Source organism: Montipora foliosa, chromosome 11 (assembly GCF_036669935.1).
Source record: "Montipora foliosa isolate CH-2021 chromosome 11, ASM3666993v2, whole genome shotgun sequence".
In the NCBI taxonomy this organism is placed as follows: Eukaryota; Metazoa; Cnidaria; class Anthozoa; order Scleractinia; family Acroporidae; genus Montipora; species Montipora foliosa.
Genome location: NC_090879.1, coordinates 42,240,631 through 42,245,630, shown reverse-complemented (window position 1 = coordinate 42,245,630; position 5,000 = coordinate 42,240,631). Strand labels below are relative to the sequence as shown.

At 38.1% G+C, this 5,000-nt stretch overlaps 2 protein-coding genes across 3 annotated transcripts in view; one reads left to right on the top strand and one right to left on the bottom strand.

Annotated features, from left to right (window-relative positions):
* The window catches only part of LOC137975351 (uncharacterized), a 2,708-nt gene extending 1,756 nt beyond the window's left edge, over window positions 1-952 (top strand). For both annotated transcript variants that reach the window (XR_011117566.1, XM_068822444.1), the window contains exon 3: window positions 1-952. This exon is cut by the window's left edge and continues 991 nt beyond it. The gene's annotated coding sequence lies outside the window, so the exon portion shown is untranslated.
* LOC137975350 (uncharacterized) overlaps window positions 1-5,000 on the bottom strand; it is a 16,787-nt gene that overhangs the window by 11,179 nt on the left and 608 nt on the right. The gene's annotated exons all lie outside the window — the stretch shown is intronic.

The window sequence follows — 5,000 nt, the reverse complement described above, 5'->3', positions numbered from 1 at the left end:
GCCCAGACTTTTTCCAGCTCTTTATCACCAGCTAGGCTGGTTCGTCCACAATCAGGCGATCCGAAAAAAATTAAAAATCCCATTTCCAGTGCATTACTGCGTATAGGTCCTGTATGTACATCATTACATTACCTATGTGTGCCAGTGCATGCCACATTTCACTTAGTGTCCAAACAACAAGCAAACTACTGAAGTGTTCTTTTGTTTCCGGTTGTATTGATCAAGCTGCATTATTATTAACATAAAGACGAAACTACGTATTATTGAAAATGAAACCAATTAAATACTTCCTGGCAATTATTTTATCATGATTGACTATGGTCAGAAACCCATAAGGGTTGAAACGTGTAATGGCCCCTTGTGTGCTGGGAAACAAGCTTCCGAATATTCAATTTTCTAAGTACCATATTTGGAACAACAAGAGCGAGGGGTTTCCAAATATGGTACTTAGCACTGAAACATTCAACCAATCAGTTCGCACTGAATATTCGGAAGCTGTGAATGCGCGTTACACGTTTCAACCCTTATGGGTTTCTGCTATGGTGTAGAGACCATTCACTTATTTTTACGTGATACTATTATGACGTGCCAGAAAATATTCATATCTCCACATGGAATGGATTCATGTAAGTCCCGAGACCTCTGCCCACCCTTCTGGGGTTCCAAAAAAAAAATTAATATGTGGTCTTTGAGACCCCCTCATCCCATGGAGATTTTCTGGAACTACAAACTATTTGTGTGTTACTAGCCTTTTACTGCTTGTATAATTTAACACTCCTTACAACTGCTCCATTTGTAATAAACACAGCAGTTACATGATTTTCAACTGGTTGTAAAATCCAAAACAAAGTAATTATCATAATTTATTATCACTGACTAAACCAATCTGAGAAAGTGATACAAAAGTGACAAAAATAGTCTAAAGCAAAACCAAATGGAGTGCTAATTTACACAATGCAGAATTTCTTTGGATGCAGTATACAATATAATATTACTTGGAGACAGACTTCCAAACTAAAATGGGAAAGTCTAGCCTCCATTAAATCCTTTGTGCTGGGGGCCTCTTTCATTGCAATAGTGGGTGCTAGTTGCTTTGGATGGCTTGCCGGTAATGTTGCGGGTCTGACTATTGATTGCTTGTCTTTGGCCCTCCTTTCAAGGATCTTGGCAGCTAGCAGTGGCCAGTGTGGGTAGCATTTCGGTTCCTTCAGTGGTTCTGCTTTCCAGTTCCTCGACCTTTTGCTGTACTGTTTTTTGTACCGCACTTGGCCAGTCGAGTCTTTCATGTCATCGCGGAACAGATGGAAATTGTGGTCAAGTGCTGCCAGCACAATTTGTTTGATAAAAACATCATAGCTGTAATATGAAAAAAATAAACATCACTAGTTGTGGGCTCAATTATAAGCCAGAACAGATGGGATCAGTGTGACATAAAATAGTCTATACTACGTAAAGAATACTAGTTCAAAAAATGGTGAGTTTAAGTGGTTACTGTCCTGTGACAGGCCAAAATGACATCCATGTACAGGGCTCTATTTTATTGGGAATTGTATCCCAAGTACATCCACTCTTTTTAGTATTACTATTATTTTCATGTTTCTGGCTGAAAGCCTGCTTTAGACTCCCACACTAATTTACTTGCTTAGGCACTCACATGGCAAATATGTAAACCAGTACTAAGAATTTAATTATACTGATATACATGTATGATACTGTACATTGCATAGTGACATAGTGATATTTCTACCATGCTTTCAAGTAAACTTTTTGTTTTTCAAGCAAACAAATTTGAAACAGGAAATGTGGAGATGATATTAACTGCAGTAATACAAAAATTAATGACTGTACATTTGTCCACTATATCGCAGCATTTATCGAATTATTTTACCAACCCTTTAAGTCTGTTCATCCCCATCACACTGCTCAGCACAGTGCCAGAAATGGTTCCTGATTGGCTCTATCCATTCCCCAACAACTTCACATCCTCTAACGTTTGAAGCCTGCCAACCAAAATAATGACAGTTATTTTTCACCAAACATGAAACGAAAGAATTTTATAGTAGTGAAAATGCTAAAACTACAGAATGGAAATGGACCCCAAATTGAAATTTTCAGCTAATTTTTTTTCATGATTTTGCTCTTGCATCACAGATACAAATAAATATACTATTAGGTAAATTTCCAAGTTGTACTCATCCAAGAATGCATTGTTGAAAGTCTAATTGTAATTCAAATTTCTAAATTCACTCAATCCCCTAAGCCCTAAGTGTATTGAGGGCCTGGTGTTTGCAACAACAGATTGTATTGTTGAGATTCACTGGCTGAACAACAAACGCATGACCTTGATCGAACACTGGCATCTGGAAATTTTCAATCACAGCATACTGTAGCAACCAATACTAGTGAATATTTACTTATATTAAAAGCAGATTCATCCCCCATTTTCTCAGGGCAAGTCTAGCTTCTTGAGTGCTTCATATCTTGATGAACGCACATCTGACATACAGGTATGAGCCAATTGTTTTATAACATTTTAACACCGGCACTTTAACACCAACATCATCAGCATGCACAATGGGAATATGAGGCATGCTTGTGCAACTGAATTTGGCTACATGAATTTAGCAGCTACGTTATAAATGTAAATACATGACTTCTGAAGATAAGAAAATGTGGTCCCTTAAATTCAAACTTGTGCACTGAGTTCTCTGGAGTTCCAGTGAGCTGTTTTCTAACCTGTTAACTTCAAAGGAATACTTTTCCTCATTTTTTAGGTATTACTTGACACATGTTTACAGTAAGCCTGAAAATATACCCACCTGACTTCCACACTGCTGAAGGTACTTTCTGCCTCTGGATCTTCCATAGCCTCCATAGGATTTCCCTTCAGTGAAGCAAATGAAGGGTTCAGAGACACTGCCCTTTCCAGAGAGGTGGTGTGTTGTGCCAGCGAATTTCAGTTATATCAACTTCAAAAGACCTTTTGAAATACAACAATACAAATATGACTAGCTGGGCCACTAATAACCGACATGTTTCAGATAGTGGAAACTGTAATGGGATTACAAAAAATAATAATAATAAAATAATAATAATAATAATAATAATAATAATAATAATAATAATAAAAGCGTTTGTACATGTACCTTTCACTGACAGAGTCTTTCTCTTTGGAACGGGTTACAACAGTGCTAGTTCCTCTCGGTGTTAAAACGAACAAGGGCCGCTTACCTGTGAAAGGAATACACAAGTGTTCATCAAAACACACTTACACCGATAAAATTTCCTAAATGCATAGCCAATTGGTAATACAAACTGATAAGCACTTACATGGAATCGGGATATACATGGCGGACGAATCCTGCAAACAAGCTCGTTTTCTTTGAGAAGATCTGCTCTCATCCATAAAACTGAGCATAAATCCATGAAGCAGGGCCTCAGCAAATTCGCTGTTTGAATTATTTGCGAATCCAGAGGCTTGTTTCCTGTTGTTCCATAGCTTTAATGTTGAGGATGAAACCAAACAATATGTCGGCCCTCTGGCTTCGGCGGGCGACCTCTTTTCAACGGCTTCATTCAGAACTTCACACGATAATAAAGAAGAACTAACTATACAAATCCGCGAATTAAATGTTAAAAAAGCTATTTACAAATATTACAACTAACAAAAGCAGATGATACGACCGATGGAGCTAGATAAATGTTCACCTATCGCAACATTGTATTTTCTGTAATACAGAAAATGGCGCTGATGAAAGCGCTCGCCTGCAATGGCTCTTGCTTGAGCGTGGTCCTTTAAAAAACACCTTTTTTAGCTTCCAATACCTGCCGTATCTAGAATTTAAACCTTTCCCACTTCCCTTCCCCTCTCTCCCTTTCAATGTTGACTGTTTAAGTTTGCAACAATTTTTTTGTCTTCCTAGCAACACTGATAAGGAGGGGGGTGGGGGGGGGGGGGTTACAGTGTGAGGTGTGAGAGATAATAGGTAAATTAATAACGCCCCAAGAAAGTGAAGTGTCACCATTATTTTTGCCACTTGTTGTAACCTTAGACCTAATTAGACCTTAAAAAAGGTTTTTAGACCAAATGCTAGCATTGGTAAACGGTTTGTTTACGCCTAATCAGGCCTAAGATTGTTTTAAGGAATGTTTAGGATTGTTTCTGTATCATTTGGTTTCGCTTCGTTTTGCAAATTAGTGTAAGCCAAGTAACTTTGGTTCAAGTTCTTATATCGCAATCCGGATTTCTTCTTCTGGATTCCAGATTTTACGCAAACCCTTTCATCCAAGTGCTCCAAAAGGACCGATATCAGAAATGATAGATTGAACGATCAAGTAAAGTCTCAGCAAGCATCATATAACCGAGTGCTGCATTACTCTAGGCAAGACGACTATACCGATTATTAACTGACGTATGCGCATATGATACAGACAAGGACAAAGTTAGGTTATCGTAAACGTTTAATACACGTATTTCCTGTGTTGGGAAGCACTCTCAGACTTAATTGCAGGTTTCGATCAAGAAATTCTGTAGACGTCTTTCTTTTGGAAAGGATGACTCCATGACTGGCATGTTGTAATATTCTCACTAAAGGTTCATACTGCGCATAACATTGCAACTTGGAGATGATCATTTTGAAGCCCAAATTACCCCTTTGCCATGCATTATCACAGTGTTGCGAAGAAACGAGCACGGTACTCATAATAGGTACACGGAAAACATATTTTAAGGAGAAAAAAAGTTGGTTAGTAGAAGTTGTAGTATTTTCGTATAAATGACGTGAAACTGCATTTGGAGCCAGACACTGAGTGCAAGGTGATGATTGTAGCTGTCCAACTTGCTTACATTTGTTTACAAGATCGAGCAATTTGAAATCACTGTACTTCAAGATCATAGCCTGGACAAACAAATCAGTTCAAGTTTTCAGTGATACTCAATACCTTTTGCTACATGACAACAATTTCACCGATTGATTTAGTTTCGAACGCTTCTCGCGTAA